The 17,585-nt window shown below is 40.3% G+C and overlaps 1 protein-coding gene across 1 annotated transcript in view; it reads left to right on the top strand.

Moving 5' to 3' along the window:
* The window catches only part of FARS2 (phenylalanyl-tRNA synthetase 2, mitochondrial), a 615,217-nt gene that overhangs the window by 135,045 nt on the left and 462,587 nt on the right, over nucleotides 1-17,585 (top strand). The window lies entirely within an intron of this gene.

Here is a 17,585-nt window from a genome sequence, read left to right as displayed (position 1 = left end):
TCTCCTGATGGTGCAATGGCTTAAGCCTTGGACTGCTAACCACAAGGTTGGCAGTTTGAGCCTACCAGACTGTCCACCCGGGAGAAAGATGAGGTTGTCTGCTCCATCTTAGAAAAGAGGAGTTCTCTGTCCTACAGGGTTGCTATGAGTTGAAATTGATTCACTGGTAGTGGGTTTGGTTTGGGGGTTGGTCCTAGAGGCCAGTGTATCCAAATATGAAAACTAAGGCCTGTGAGTTAAAGTTATGAGGCCTGAGTTTGGTACTTAAAAGTCTGTCAGGTGTAGCTGTGTTCTTTAGGCGAGTGACTTCACCCCTATGGCCCTTGGTTTTCTCATAGTTAATATGGATACAGACCTACCTCACATTGTTATTATGAAGGTTAATTGAGGTGATACTTATGTGTGTATAAAGCACTTTAAACAGGGTCTGGTGTGTGGTAAACATTTAATAAAATGAATGCCCATGTTGTTGTTATATTTAATTTTTTTTCGTATTTCATCAGCATAGGGTCCCCTTAGGAGAAATCAACCTCCTTGTTGCAGGAATTATTTAAATAGAGTGTGTCCTGATGTTGCAGACACTATTTCAAACCAAGCAAGAGACCCAGATTACCTCTGTAGTCTCTCCTCATCTCTGTTTCTATAACTCAAGACTGTGTGATTCATTTTTTGGGGGGTGGGGTCAGAGAAGAATGGGGTAGACTGTAAGAAACAGGAAGAAAAAGAAACTCCACCAAATAGATGCATGTGCATCTCAGTAGAAAACACAACATCCTGGGACCAAACATGTTAGGCTCTTTGCTTTCTGAGTAGGAGTTAACTGCACATCTGGGGTGTTTTTGTCTGGCTTTTTAAACAAAAGATTTGGATAAGACCCGAAATCATCCCCAGAAGTGCCTGTGGTTAGGGGCCAGAACTCAGAGAGCACATCAGAGAGTTTTCAGTTGATATATCAATTGTCACTTGGAATTGGACTTTGTTGCATGTTATCTAATATCCTTAATGGACTTTTATGAGGTTTAGTCACATAATCATTGGCTGAATGTAGTTATCTGAAACAATCATTCTTGTGCATTAATCAGACTGCTGTTCTACAATTAGATCAGTCCCATCAGATGTTCTTGAAGAGAACACAAACTGAAAACAAAGGTTTTTTTCAAAAAAAAGACTTCTAAGATCAAATGTATTTGAGAGTTTCATAGTGATGATGAGAGATGCTCCAAGTTGTTAGAAAAATGCATACATAGAATTTAAATTAAATACCTTGCAAGAGAGGTAGACTAGAGAAATGGAAGAATAAATCATTTTACCAAAGTAATTCTATATAGACTTTGCTATTCGAAGGTGAAGTTATAACAGAGTTCTGCAGTAGAGTCTCACACTAAAATGTCTTTTGATGTCCATGGTTAAAGCTTTAAGCTATGTGCCTCACGGTTGCTGACCGCTAACATTATTTGCAAAGCCCATTGTCTGTTTTCTGACTTTTTAGGGACATTGGAAATTCAGTCGTTGAATTCTTGCCTTTCACCGTGGAGATCCCTGTGTTTCCCGGCCAATGCACCTTATGCACAGCCACCATCTGTCTGGAGACGTGTGTTGCTATGATTTTGGACAGGTTCCAATGAAGCTTCTAGACTAAGATAGGATAGAAAGAAGGCTTGGTGATCTACTTTTGAAAATCAGCCAATGAAAACCTTATTATCACAATAGTATATTAACTAACCTACCATAGGGTTGGTTAACCAACACAGGACCAGGCATTGTTTCCTGTTGCGCATGGGTTTACCATAGGGTGGGCTGGCTCAATGGCAGCTAGTAGCAAATCAAAGCACAAAGAAAGACTGGCCATGTGGACTTCATCCTAGTTTGGCTTTGCCATTCTTTCTATCTTTTCTTCTATCATTTTCTTTCCCTTTTCTCCCCATTCTTTTCCTTCCTGTTCTGCTTCTGCCCTGTTTTCTTTATTAAACCAGAACTTCCAAGAAGTCCTAAAATTTACTGATACAGATTCTTCTTCAAAGTTCTTTTAGCGGTACAGAAACCAAAAAAAAAGCTAGAGGGAGCAGTGGTCAAAGCAGATAACGGTTTGATTGTGAGTCCTTACTATATGTCGGGCACCTCACCAAAATGCTTTATTAACAACTCTAGGGTTAGAGTTTTTTATTAACTTTATTAACTGTCTAGGGTTTCTGAGGAGCAACTGGTAAGTTTGAACCTCTAACCTTTAGGTTCAAAACGACTTTGCAGTCCAGTACGTTAACCTGAAGTGCCACATCAGGACTCTATAACTTTGAGGTGGATGTAATTATTGTCTCTGTTTTATAGATCCTTAAGGAGGTGATTGGGACCAAAGACCTTGATAGTGCTAGGGAGAGCTTACAGAGTCTGTCACCAAAGGTAACTACTTTGCTGCCCTACTCTAATATTCAATTACATGATTTTGAAGTGACTAAAAATTCATTTAGAATAAATTGCTCCACCTAATATAGTGTGATACTATAGGATCAGCACAAGGTTGGCAGTTCATACCTACCAGTTGCTCCTCAGAAACTCTTCACAGGGTCACTATGAGTTGGAACCAACTCAATGACATTCAACAACAACAGTCGGACAGAATGAGGAGTCCTGCCTGGTTTGGTGCTATAGAATAAGCACTGGACTGCTAACCACAAGATCAGCGATTCAATCCCACCAGCCACTCCTCGGAAACCCTATGTAGGGTTGGTGTGATTGGAACGAACATATCAGTTAACAACAAACAATAGTAGAGAATTAAGAACGGAAACCAAACATACCAATAGCCAATCTTTATTCTGTAGTTACCATTGATGAAGATCTCGTATACTGTTACTGTTGTTAAGTGCTGTTGAGCTGGTTCCGACTCATAGTGACCCTGGGTAGGGTTTCTGAGGAGCATCTTGTGTGTTTGACCCATTGACCGTGTAGTTAGTAGTTCAGTACTTATCCTACAGTGCTACACTGGAATTCCATCTCTTATAATAGAGTGTGTTTGCTGACAGAATGAAATTAAGTTACTAATTTGTACAATCAGTGAAAATGTCTTATTACCCATCTAAGTTGACTGGAGTCCCTGGTGGGTGTAAACTGTTAACTTGCTTGGCTGCTAACTGAAAGGTGGCGGTTCAAATCCAGCCAGAGGTGATCTGCTTCTGAAAAATCAGTCACTGAAAACTGTCTTGAACAGTTCTATGTTTAACACACATGAGGTTGCTAGGAGTCATAATCAACCTAACAGCACCTTTTTTGTTAGTTGATGATAGAATATATGTATTTGGTGTGTGCACTAAGACTTCCTGGTAGTGTCTATGATTTTACCTATTTTTCTTTGCTTAAGCTATAATGTCTTTACGTTTACTTTCAGCCTCTTGAACGGTAGTCATTGTGATGTGCAATATGGTTGTTTTTTTTTCCTCAGGGAGGTGTTTTAAGAACAGTACTGAGTCACAGCCCCAAATAATAAGAACTTACTTCCCATTGGGCTGACTCAGGCTGCTAATGTCTTTTCATGTAGTATATGGAGCACAAACCTTTAAAACCATCCCCAAGGGCAGCTGTGGTCCATGATTGTACCAGGAAGTTGTTTAGCTTTATTGAGCCTCTGTGAAGTTTAGAATACTGCCCAAGCCAGAGGAAGGAAACGTTATAGTCAAAAGTAGTGAAAGATTCTTTTAAAATAGAATATTTTCCTAATTTCTTCAGTAAGGTTTAAAAATTGGCTATTTTAGGAAAACTTTGTAAATAGGTACGTGAATATGTTCCACTTTTAGGTAACCATTAGTTTGCTTTGTTCAAATACCCTTTGAAGTTATTCTGATGCTAGAGAAAGGTGACTGATTATCAGCGTTGCCTTTAAGAACAGCATAGTGCCAACAAGACATGCAAGTCAATACAGTGGAAAGAGTGCCTAACTTTGCCTGGGCAGGGAGTGAGGGTCAGAGGAAAGGTATTGGAGGATAGTGTGCCAGAACCTTGTCCTGGTTACATTCAGGATGGAATCTTGATGATATGTGGTTGTTGTTGATTTGACTTTAACTCACGGCACCAGGTGTATAACAAAATGAAACATTCATGTCCATTAGCTGGTTAAGTCCATTGTGTAGCTGCTGTCTCAGTTCATCTCACTGACGAGCTGCCTTTCATTTTTGCTGGCCCTTGCTCTACATCACCAAACATGATGTTCCCTTGTGTCCACCATGGGCGACCCTGCTTGAAATATTGGCAGCATAGTATTTTAGACTTCTGGTGTGGCAATGTAGGATCAGCATTGGACTGTGAATCACAAGGTCAACAGTTTAAACCTACCAGTTGCTCTTCGGAAACCCTATACAGGGTCTCTATGAGTTGGAACTGACCCAATGGCACTTAAGAATAATAGTGTCTTAGGCTAGATTCTCTAGAGAAGCAAAAACAGTGAATCTTATATATGTACATATAGAGTTTATATCAAGGAGTTCTGGTGTGTCGCTGTAGGATAAGCACTGGGCTGCTAACTGCAAAGTCAGTGGTTCAAACCCACCAGCTGTTCCTTGGAAACCCTATACAGGATCACTATGAGTCAGAACCTTACTTGATGGCACTTAACAACAACAGCAACGTATCGAGGACATGGCTCACACAGTTGTAGAAGTAGGAAAGTCCCCAATCTGTGGGCCAAATGTCACACTGGAACCTTCTGACTCAGAGCTAATGAAGGTCAGCCAGTAGGCAGGTAAAATGGCAGTCTGCTAATGATTCCCAGGATCAGTAGGCGATAGAACAGGCCACTGGCTCTGTTGTCCAAAGAGGCTGGATGACAAGCCAGATGCAGGATCCAGCCTCTATAAAAACCACCACAGTGTTGTTCAGATCTTCTATGTTTACTGTTTGTTTGGTCGTTTTGTTTTGTTTTGTTTTTGTCTCAGTGTTCATTAGTTTCTCAGAAAAGAATGTTTAAATTTCCGAATATGATTATAGAGCCCTGGTGTGCCAATGTAGGATAAGCACTGGCTTGCTAACCACAAGATTGGCATGTCTAACCTACCAACTTCTCCTGTAACGATTTATAGCCTCGGAGATCCTATTAGGGTTGCTATGAGCTGGAATCAACTGGATGGCAGTGAGTTTGGGTTTTGTAAAATAATTTTCAATTATGCCCTGGACATAATATAGTCGGAGTCCTATTACAATGCTGGGGAGAATATTGATATTTTGTTTTAGTAAGTGATCAATCCAGTTAGGTGTAGGCCCAAAGTTCTGGCTTGTTTCGTGGGCAGCGATTCAGTTCTCAGTCTAAGCCTTTGCTATGCTGGCTTGCATTTGTCTTACACATGTGTAATTCAGGGTTGAGGCTGAAACTGTGTGAGAGGTTCAGATTTCAGTTCAATTCTATCAGCTTTTGCTGTACTGGTCTATGGCACCCATGTGTGGCTTAGGGGTTAGGGAAACTTGCTCTGGTCCTCATCCAGTGTTAGGGTATTTCCTTCTTTATCTAGCTTGGCCCCAGGATTATCCTTCTCGATCTCATGGGTCCTTACTTGTTTATAAGGAGGCAGGCATCTCATAGAGTTTTAGCCACCCATGATACTCAGCAGCTTTGTAACTGAAGCCTGCCTCTGGGGCAAAAATCATCTGAAAAGAAAACATAAACAAAGAAAATTCTTCCTATATGGCTAATTTCTTCAGGTTTCTTTCCCCATTACAATTTGCCTGTTTTATTTTTGTTGTTGTTTTTACCTTTTAGAGTCCTCTATTAGCATTTTTGTTTTGTTGTTTTGTACTTGTCCAGAGATTTCTAGGTGTAGTCAGTAAAGGTATAGACTATACTGGGCTTATGCCTGTTAGTGGAGTCTGAATGCTCTGTTTGGTTGTGAAGATGCTCCAGGCATCGCAAGTGTGTGGTGGAGGAGCAGTATGGGTGTATGGGCTCTACTTGTGCATTCAGTTCTTCACCTTTACTAATCAGAACTAAGCCTGGTACATATTTGAGGTAAAACAACCCGTCTGGACTAAGATTCGGTAAGCCCTGGCTCCTTTCTTTTCTTCCTTTTTCCCTCTTTTTCCATCTTCCTTCGCTCCCTGGCTTTCTTTCCTCTTTCTTTAGCCTTTTCCTTCCTTCCCAGGCTTCTTTTGTTGTTGTTGTTGAGTGCTGTCGAGTCAGTTCTGACCCATAGCGACCCTGAACAGGGTTTCCGAGGCTGTAAATCTTTATGGGAGCAGAAAGCCTCATCTTTCTCCCACGGAGCAGCTGGTAGTTTTGAACTGCTGACCTTGTGGTTCGCAGCCCGATTCGTAACCACTACACTATCAGAGCTCCTAGAAGTCTGAATTCAAGATGCGAATATAGGGGGACATTCTTCCATGTCTATTCAACTCCTGGTAGCTGCAGTAGTCCTAGGTTTCTTAGTGCCCTTTTAGAGAAACAAAACAAATGCCTATCAGCCCTATGTGTAAGTTTTGCCTTACAGTATTTCCTAGTAACATATTTTCAAGCTGTCACAATAGAATATCTGTGTGTTCAAATATTGGATTAGCCTTTGTCCATTTTTCTTTTTCAAACTGGATAATACAATGGTTAGAGTGTTTTCTTATATAAAAGCAATCTGTAATCATATTAAAAATTAAGAAAATAAAATATAAATAAGAAAATAAAAATTCCGTCACCACTTGGATAAAATTTAAAGATCTTTCTGAAGGAACTTCAAACAGTTCATGGAAAAATTCCATCATATTTAAATCCCATTTTTCTACGAACTTTTTGAAGCTCTCATATAATTATCCAATACAGTTTAATGTAGAAATTTTACATGCTTAGGGATTATAAAATTAGGATCAGACTTTGAATATTTTTTAAATTATATTTTTACCCCAATTATGACATGAATATCTTTTCATATTAGCAAATAATGCCTCTGTGACATCATTGTTAATGGTGCATAGCCATTATTAATGGATTTTTTGACCAGTTCCATATTGATGAGTTTTGACAATAAATAGTTTTTACTCATGTGCTTATTGTACATTTGGTCTTTCTAGTTCCCTGGGATAAATTACTAGAAGGGGAATTACTGGATATTTCCCCCAGGGTTTGGAAAACTATAATATCTTAAAGGCTTCTGATCCCACACCCTTACCTACATGGACCACTATGGTGGTGGTGATGGTTATATGAGTTAGTTCTGATTCATAGCAACCCTACACAGGGTTGCTAAGATTGTAGATATTTTACAGAAAGCTTCATCTTTTCCTGTGGTGCAGTTGGTAGATTCAAACTGCTGAACTTACAGTGAACAGCCAGCACTTAACCCATTGTGTCACCAGAGCTCCTCCACTGTTCTTTGTCTTTGAGAGGGAAAGCAATGTTATGCTGTTGTTGATTTCATTTACTTTTCTTTGGTCACTAATGTAATTGAACATGTTTCCAGAAGCTGTTGGCTCAGTCTATGTATTTTGCATGTTTTTTTTCCTCACTTCAAATCTATAACTTAATTTTTTATATATCTTTTCTCTTAGCATGTGCATTTTGCATTTTACTTGAGGCATCTATGTAATCTAAGTAAAGGAATCAAAGTCACCTTACTTAAATTCTTTCAAGTTCCTTCATCTCTATCATGAACCTTTTTGAATCTTCAGTTTCTCCTCCTTGCCAAGGCTGAGTAGCAATGGTGCTGGGCAACATGCCCGCTTCTCCTTTGGAGGTATAGGTATCACTTACTCTCATCTGTTCTGCTGTGTAGGTTCTCTTCTGTTTGTTCCGTACTCTTTGCTATAAACATGATCAAGTCTCCCTATTTAAAAAGTCATTTTTGCAAATCTTTAATTGAAATATTTTATCCATAAAAAAGATGATCTTTCAGTGCATTTTTCAACCCTTTGCTATATTAGGCTAGCCAGTATTCACCACCCAGTTTAAATGAATAGGATGTTGTACTGTTAAAATTCCCTGTCAATACCTTTTGGCAATTTTTCTGAATTCTGAATTTTGTGTTGACTTTAACTGTATATGAGGAGCCTTCAAAAGTTTGTGGAAAAATAGAATTAAAAGATACTGACATTTTTGCATGATTTTTTTTTGAAGGTCTCTTATAAAATAAGTTTTTCATGCAACACTGTGAAGTTCAGCTGTGTTGTCATGTGTAGAGTTATACTTCATTCATTTTTACTGCTTTGTTTCCACTGGATAACATTCTACATTCATCCATTCATTACTCATGGAATGGAAATTTGCACTGTTTCTAGTTTTCATTCTTGTTTTTTGCTATCACGGAATTACTACTGAGCATTCTTCAACATCCCAGATATGAAGGTGTAAGAGTTTTGCTAAGTAAATTCATCTAATAACAGACTTGCTAAATCAGTAACTATGAGCATTTGTAGTTTTCTTGAATATTGCTAAGTTGTTAGGCCAATTTCCTCAGCCTGGAGCATTACATGGTAGTTCTTATTGCTCCACATTATCTTCAACACTTGACCTTGTTCAACTTGTTTTGCCAATTTGGTGAGTTTAAAATAATATCTCACTGTGGTTTTTGTTTACATTTTCCTGATTGTTTACATCAACCTGAACAGTTGAGCACATTTTTATATTTATTTGATGTTTATGTTTCTTTTTTTGCTCATTTTAGAGAACCTCATTTTCCCTTTATTTCTTTGTGTTTAAATTGATTGGTAGGAATTCTGAATTTATTTTGGATACTAATTATTTGTGTTTTATGTTTTATAATTATAGTCTCTAGGTTTGTGGTGGTCTTTCTTTTTCAGTTGTTCTTTCGTAAATGGAATGTGTATGTCTTTCATGAGTAACTTTAGGTTTCTTTGTATAACATTATTCTCCAACAAAGTCACTTTATCGGGGACCGTGAGTGGGTGTAAGTTGACAAGTTCTGTGAAGGTAACTCTTCAGCATGTCATGTTTGATTCTGGTAGTTTCAGTTTCAAATGTTATTGCCATATCATTCATGCCTTATTTTCAGTGTGAGGGCTCTAAATATTTAATGACTTTCAAACATCTACTCTCCTAATGTTCTGTCAGGTTTTGTCCCACCCTCTGTGACAGTTTCTCTGGGCTGGGAAGGTATGCTCTAGCATGTGCTTACTTGAATTAAAAATGTTGCTCAGAGCTTGCCTGGGGACCCCTGTAATGCCATTTGCACACAATTTGATTTGTTTCCTGGTGTATTTCTTGGAACTCTCTAATCCTGCTTCCATTCTATGTCCCTCTTCTCTCCTCCTTCAGTATTTGTGTCATGGCAATAAAAGGAAAGGTTTGAGCCAATAAAAGTAATGAATTCATAAAAAAAGACCAGGCTTACTCATCGAGTAGAGCTTGGTGGGACTCTAAGATTATGACTCTTGGTTAACCTTCAGATCTGAAACTGAACTCACCGCCATGGCTTGGTTTTTAGCCAGGTAATGGACTTCTGGTGTGCGCTGTTGGATCAGCACTGGACTGTGAACCACAAGATCAGCACTTCAAACTCACCAGCTGCTCCTTGGAAACTCTATACAGGATTGCTATGAGTTGGAACCGACTCAATGGCATTTAACAACAACCACAATACACAGGCCTATGAGGGGAACAGTGACACTAGTGAGGTGTGCATATCTTGGAATCATTAACCTTCTGTGATCAGGGAGGCAGCATTTACCTAAGGATTCAGAGGGGTTAGGAAAGAAGGAAGACTGGAAATGGAAAACACAGGGAGGAAGTGGCATACATGGTAATGCATTCAGGGGATTGCAGTCAGTAAGATGAATCAGAAAATGTAAGAGTTGTTGAAAGTAGAGCTGATTTCTGCTCTGTACACCTTCACCTGATTCACAATTGAAATTTAAAAAAAAGTAAATGATGTAAGTTGTTATATGTGTATAGGTTCTTCCATCTGTATGGATTGTCAAATAATTTTTATGCAGGTAGTTCCTCACTTAAAATGAGATTCCTTTCTGTTTTTGTTTTTTTTCTTTAAGTTTTTATTGTGAATTGAGTGAAAGTTTACAGGGCAGATCATCAGTTTTACATGAACAAATCATATACTTTGATTACAATGATTATAATCCCCTCCATGTGTCATCAGTTAACAGTATTTCTCTCTATTCATTTTAGCTCTTTTTTTAAAAAAACAAAACACTCAGGCATATATGATAATTTATACCACAAAAGGGCACATTCTGCAAGTCTGCCTCCTGGACGCCAGCTCTCAGCCCCTCTCTTTCCATGTATCTAGAGTCTTCAGCTGCTCCCCCTCTCTGTGTCCCCATCTCTGCCTCCATCTCTGGTGTCGCTGCTTCTCTGGATAGGGTCCCACATTCTGCTCATGCTCCTCTCCCGTGATGGTCTTATGGTCCTCTGCTTCTGGACTGTAAGATTAACTACTCCCAGTTTTTTTCCAAAACTTCTACCTTTACAATTGTGAAAGGCACAATTAGGCATGATAACAATTATTCATTATTGAATCATAAGAACCATATCCCCATCTCTTTTCACCAGACCCATCTAGGCAAGATGAAAACTATTCAGTTGGGACTCTATCCACCCCCCGACACACACACACTCTCTTTTTGTTTCTTTTGACTGTTTTTGTTAAGTGCTGTCGTGTCAATTCTGACTTATTGCAACCCTGTACAGTGTTTGTGAGGAGCGGCTGGTGGGTTTGAACCCCTGACCTTGCAGTTAGCAGTCCATTGTTTATCCTACAACACCACACCAGGACTTCTCTATCTGACTGCTCTTTTGTAAATCATTTCTAACTTAAGCCAAAAACCTCATTTCCCCCAGATTCTTGTCTGTATGGAGTCCTGGTGTGGCGGTGTGGGTTAATGCCCCAGGCTGCAAAGCCGTTTGAACTACAAGTTTGGCGGTTCAAGCTCACCAGCTGCTCATCGGAAACCCTATACAGGGTCACTATGGGTTGGAACCAACTCGATAGCACTTAACAAAAAAATTATTGGTATCCTTGTAATTCATAACTTTGAGCATCTGCAAGTGAACATCTGAAAATTATCCTATCAGCAAATTATTCACTGCAGCATCATAATACATACTACTGGTGGCATAGTGGTTACGAGTCAGGCTGCTATCCTCAAGGTCAGCAGTTCGAAACTACCAGCTGTTCCGCAGGAGAAAGATGAGGCTTTCTGCTCCCATAAAGATTATAGCCTCAGAAACCCTATACAGGGTCGCTATGAGTCAGAACTGACTCCACAGCATACCACCACCACCCCTACCACTAACAATAAGATATAAAAAACCAAGCAGACAACCTACAAGTTGGGGACTGCCGGTGCACTGGAGACTTCAGGGCATACAGTTTCTGTCCTGTGTGTTCTTTTCAGTGCCCAAGGTCTTGTATTCAAGTATTGGATAAAAGCAGCTGCCATTTGATTTCCCAGATCTATTCCCATCACTTTTCTCCTTTTTCTGGTTGTTTTCCCCACACCTGAAACAAGAATCCCAGTGACACCAATTCAAAACCTTAGCTTTTGAAACTGAAAATGATGGACTAGAGTGCGTGTTTTTAAATAAGGTTTGAATGGGAAAGAAATGGAAATTTGATACATTTGTATTATTGTAAATTTCCATTTTTTCCATCACATTGCATTATTGTTCCCAGTTGTTCACCCCTTTCTGTATCTGTGTGACTTTGAAGTACTTTCTACTGTGAGAGGAATATACTTCTCTCCTCTGTTCATTTGGGGCTTGGTCCTGTGTCTGATTTGGCTAACGGGTCTAATAAGAATATGTTCAAAGAAAGAGGCTTGGAATGCACTTGGGCAGTTTGTTTTGTCCCCTTTCACCTCTGTCATTGTCATGAAGTGAACATGGGCCTCAGTTTCTTCATCTGAGTAAAGTGAGGGGCCTGAGGTTATATTATGTATTTTCTTTTGGTTCTCAATTTCTGATTCTGCCTCCTAAACACGCCAGTGATTTTTAATATTCATGAAGTCCACAGGGGAATGTGTCTTATTTTATACCACTGGGTGGAAAATTGTATAGCAGCACGACTTTGCTGTATATGGTCTGTTAATCAGGCTGTTTATCCTCCTTAAAGAAATTCTGAGACTTAAGAAGGGAAAACAGAATGCTCATTTAATTGAATTTTATTTAAACTATTTATGAAACTCTCGTTTTGTGGGAGCCCAGCAGCTGTGCAGGCAGGTAGTGATGTGCACCTCAGTGGCTCCGCTTAGTTCCTACCTTGCAAAAAGGCAATTTAGAAGTTTAGGAATTATTTATGGTACTGTGGGGATAAACACAATCTGCTAAGTTATTTTTTCTTGTTTTTTTTTTTTTTTCCAAGGCTCATTTCTGTACTGTAGGTGGAAACAATGTCTTCATGAAATGGCCATGTTGTGAGGTTCATGAATAAAATGAAGTATAATAATTATGCAAAATTTATACCAGATTTTAAGGTTGTCATTTAAATTTGCATAATCTAAGAGTTGAGCACGTGTAACATTTCACGAAACGTATTACATAGACAGGACCTTATCAGGGTTTCATGGGGAAAAATTGACTGCTAAGTGTGGAAAATGATGAGTTGATGGGTTGAGAACGTTCTTTGCTTTCTTTACTAGAAATGTCTCAGAGTTAGGAAGAACTAGCTCCATTCAGGAGACGGAGCACAAAGCATTTCCTGAGCTTACTGGACCACAGAGCACTTTTGTAAAAAGATTCGTGAAACATGTCCAAGAAGCATGCTTGGAAATGCTTACCCACGGGCTGCTGGGGTGACAAAAAACGAGGAGGCAAGTGTATTTTGGGGAAGCAGTAATAAAACTTTAGGACAATACTCTTTTTGAGTTTTAACTTGAGAAATGCCTTCAGTGTAAAGGGAAGCAGATGATAGTAACATCAATAATTGCAAAGATTCATTTGAGATTTTAGACTTTGTCTGTGGAGTTGTGTGGAAATTAAAGGTCGGTGGGCTGTGAAGGCATTAGAAAGGAAAAGCTCAGTCTTCCCTCCCTCCTTCCATTCCTTCAGCAAACACTTATTAAGGACCTGTGTGCCAGGCACCCTGCTAGTTACTGTGGATCTAGAGGTTCTTTCTGCCCTTGAGGGACTAGAGTCCAGCGGCAGAGGTGGAAGTAAATGTTGGATCAAGATTGGTTTAAGAGGCAGTGGCAACAAAGGTAAGAGGAGACAGTTACTGAGGAGATTGGGCTGCACTTCACTGAGCGGCCTTTATAGCAATAAGGGGTTAGACATCGTGGCAGAAGAAGAGGTGTTTTTCAGGCAAAGAGATTAGCTTGTGCCAAGAAATGCAAGGAGTGTGAGGCAGCTCTCTGTGTTTTAGGAAGACTGAGTAGTTTGGACTTGCTGAAATAGACTCGAGACATATGCATGAAGTAGGGAGGGTAGAAACAGAGGCAGTGGTCAGCTCAGGAAGAACTTGGAAATCAGAATAAAAGACATTAAATCTCACCCTGAAGGTGAAGGCACGCCTTTGAGATGTTTTAAGTTCGAATGATTTGGTCAGATTTGTGATTCGGAAATTGGCACCACCCCTGGAAAGTGAATGGGAAAAGGCAAATTCAAAGGCTGGGAGACTAGGGCAACAGTCCAGATCCAAATGATGAGAGGAGGAGCTGAAGTGGTTAGGATCAGTGAGAGACAGATTGGTGTGATTCTGGGGCATTATCAGCTGGCTCTGTGTGCACATTCTTGGCATACTTTCTTGGTATGGTGGCTCTTCTTGATCATGATCTGACGGACCAGGAGTTCAGAATGCCGCATTTCCCAAGTATATTTGATGTTTAGAACCCTGTTTTGAAAAGTGCATTCTTTTGGAAAATGCCCCATTACTGGTATGCCCTCCAATAATGAATTGTCTCCCTCTAGGTGTGGCACTGTAGGATAAGCACTGGACTGTAAGGTCGGTTTGAACCGCAAGGTCAGCAGTTCACTCATCAGCTGCTCTTGGGAAATCCTATACAGGGTCACTATGAGTCGGAACCTACTCATAAGCACTTAACAACAACAACAATGAATTCTACAGCCCTCTTTTCTACCTTCTGTACCCTAAATTGTTGAACCATCAGTAACTCTCATCTTGGAGACATTTGTTTAGAGAGAGAAGGCAATCAGAGGCAGACTTTTCTAAAGTTAATGAAGCAAAATTATTCTTGTTTTAAAATAGCCCTTTCAGATTATATAGTGCTCGGGCCCTACCAACCCTGGATTCACCCTGGGGTGAACGGCATCTAATGAGGATGGCTCTTCACTCTCCCAGGCAATTTTTCTGACTCTTTTAGGACAGACTTTCTTTGGATTCACTCTGAGTCCAGCCCCAGTATGTCTGCCTCCTGGGAAGTAACTGGCTGATGGGCAGTTTACACTGGCTGGATGGTATAGAAACATGCTTTGAGTATGGAATTTTTTAACTGGTTCTTTTCAAAAGGCTTTCTTCCTTGTCTGGTTATTTCTCTGGTAGCCATTTGATGAGCTGGGTGATGAGGCCCCTCACTAATTATACTTACACTCTTTCTAAGTATCTTGATGGGCCATAGAATAGTAGACCTGGGACTAAGCCAGGGACTAGGAAAGGGCAGATTTCTGGCACTTACTAGCTGCTGCCGTTTGGTTTCCTTGACCTCCCTAGGGTAGATGTGTATGCGTCTACATTAAATATTGGGAGTTTTTGGCTAAAAAGTGTGACTTCACTGGTGCAAAGATACAATGTCCTTGAATTCTAATACCTCTTCTATAAAATGGGAGTAATAATATACACCTGACTGGTTTGAGATGAAGATTAAGTGAATAAATGCTTGTAACATGCTTAGCAAAGTGCCTGGTATACAGTAAGTGCTAAAAAAAGCTGTTAGATCCCTTCTCCTCTCATTCCCAACCCTTTCGTGAGTATTAAAGCTGGAAATAACTTCAGCTTTCATCAACTTTGAATCTCCTGAAATAATATGCAAACTTTTACATGTATTTGTGTAGAGACATTTGTAGGGAGGGAAAGAAAAAGAGTAACTAGACTTTTCAATTGATTCTCAAAGGGATCTGTGGTGTTTTTTTTTTTTTTTTTTTAAAGTGAAGAACCACTGATGTAGTTTAATAACCTTAGTTTGCAGATGAGGAATTACAAAGACTGGCTTAATGGGGCAATTTGAGATGAAAGTGTTGTAGCTAATCGATTGCAGAGTATGATTTGAGGAGCCTCTGAAATGCCTCAGGACCTTACTCAAACAAGTGCAATTTGTTAGGTGAAGGTATTGTCACCCAGAAGGGCAAAACATTCATCAAATATTTATCCAGGAAAGGGTAGCCAAGGCAGCCAGGATTTGCTGGAGACGTAGATGCTTGGCACATGAAGATAAATAAGATATAGTCCAGGCCCTTCAGGAGCTGATGGCCTGATGAGTCAGTCACATGACTAGCCCATATGCAGATAAGTTATTGGGGAAGGTGGTAAGTGGGTTCAGTCACCAACTCTGGGAGACAGGGAAGATGTTAGTGTGAAAAGGTATCTCTTCTTTTTTTACCATGACCTTAAGAGGGATGGGCCTTCCAGGCAGAAGACAGCAACTCCAAGATCCTGTTGCTCTTGAGTCTGTTCCAACTCATAGCAACCTGATAACACAGAGTAAAACTGTCCCATAGGTTTCCCAAGACAGTGCACTTTACGGAAGCAGACTACCGTATCTTCTTTCTGCAGAGTGGCCGGTGGGTTACAACAGCTGACTTTTGGTTAGAAGCCCATTGTTTTAACCACTGTGCTACTAGGGCTCCTTCAAATTAAAAAAAAAAAAAAGTGAAAGCCACAAAATCAAAAACAAAAAAGCAGTCTGTTTGGCTATTACAAGAACAAGCAAGCTGTTCGCTGGGGAATTATCAAAGCAAGCAATCAAGTCCCTTTAGGGCAAACCATCCTCCAAGACTGAACCTAGAGAAATTTGATAAAGGAAGCAAGTGTAAATTGCTACAATTTGATGAACTTGACCTATACTTATGGATGTGATGGTGGTTATGTGCCGTGGGGTGGGTTCTGATTCATAGTGACCCTGCATAAGGTTTATGTAAATCTTTATGGGAGCAGAAAGCTTCATCTTTCTCCCGTGGAATAGCTGGTAGTTTCGAACTGCTGACTGTGAGGTTTGCAGCCCGATTCATAACCACTATGCTACCAGAGCTCCTACTTATGGATGTAGTAGCTCAAAATACCAACCAAGAGGGAAGGAGTCTTCGTATCAAAGATCAAACCTATATACCCTTAGTATACATGGTTGATTTTGTTGTTGTTAAATGCTGTCGAGTCGATTCCAACCCATAGTGACCCTGTATGGGATTTCCAAGGAGCAGCTGGTGCATTAACCCACAGCGCCACACCAGGACAGGATTTATGAAAACAGGCAGGGCCAAGACCTAACCACCAGGCTGTTTGTTGACCCTTATGTTGGCGCTGTGGGATAAAGCACTGGACCGCAAGGTCTGTTTGAACTCCAGAATCGGAGGTTAAAACCCACCAGCCGCTCCTTGGAACCTATAAAGGGTCACTATGAGTTGGAACTTACTCGATGACACTTAACAGCAACATGTTCAAAGGTTTAAAACAATAGGAAGCACACTGTGGCTACTGTGCTTCTTGTCTCAACGTCTCCTGATTCTAGTGAACCTCGCATACCATCTGTGGCGTAGTGAATTATCTAGTGTCTCTTTTAGCCAGAGTCTGTAAAGCCTACCACACAATGTTTCTGTTCTGCTGGGTCTGGATAAGGGAAGGTGGGAGAAGATACTGAGGACATGATTCGGTTGTATTAACTGTGACTGTAAAAACTTAAAACTCTAGCTCGAATGTAAAATGAACCATCTCAAAAGCAGGAGGGGGGATCTCACTACCCTCAGAGTAAAGCCAGGAGTGGAGCTCATCCTTTGGACTCTGAGGTCCCTATGTGTTGAGCCTCCTTGATGCATGGACAGAAAACTGACACTGGCCTAGTGGCAGAGGAGCAGTAGCAGCTGAACCAAAACCAGGAAGGAGACACAGCAATAGTCCCTGGAGTGCGTGAGGCTGAGTGATTTGGGGCAGGAAGTCTGCTTGTAGGGTGGGGAGCTAGAACTGAGTGCTTTAGGCTGAGGCTTATTGTAGAGTGGTGGGTCCTGTGGGTGTTTATCAGCAGCTGACTGGAAAATGCCCTGGGCATTTTATGACCCTGTATTGTAACTAGTTAACTTCCCTAGTAAACCCCAAACTGAGCATAATCTGAGTTCTGCAATGGATTCTTGCAATGGATTATTGAACCCAGATGAGAAGCTGAGTGCAGTGAGAGTAATGGTTGGTGCCACATAGTTTTACAGTCCATCTCTGGGACCCTGGGGCCCTGTCATAATTTGTATACTTTTCTGAAAAGTTTTCAATGATTATCTGCAAAAGAACTCAAGGTTCAACCCTTATTGTCTCCTCGTTTACCTCCACTTCCTTTCAGGAGAGTTTTCGTCACTACTGAGGTTATTGGGAAAAAGTTGTTCCCCTGACATTATTGGAATCCCTGTCAACACTTGGAGCTTTCTGGGACTCTGCTTATGTATTTCATTCATATATATACATGCCACACTAGGAATATATATATATTGTTGTTAAGTACCG

This window comes from Chrysochloris asiatica, unplaced genomic scaffold, assembly GCF_000296735.1.
Source record: "Chrysochloris asiatica unplaced genomic scaffold, ChrAsi1.0 scaffold00060, whole genome shotgun sequence".
Classification (NCBI taxonomy): domain Eukaryota; kingdom Metazoa; phylum Chordata; class Mammalia; order Afrosoricida; family Chrysochloridae; genus Chrysochloris; species Chrysochloris asiatica.
Note: the sequence above shows the minus strand (reverse complement) of the source record. Positions and strands in the feature narration are given on the sequence as shown.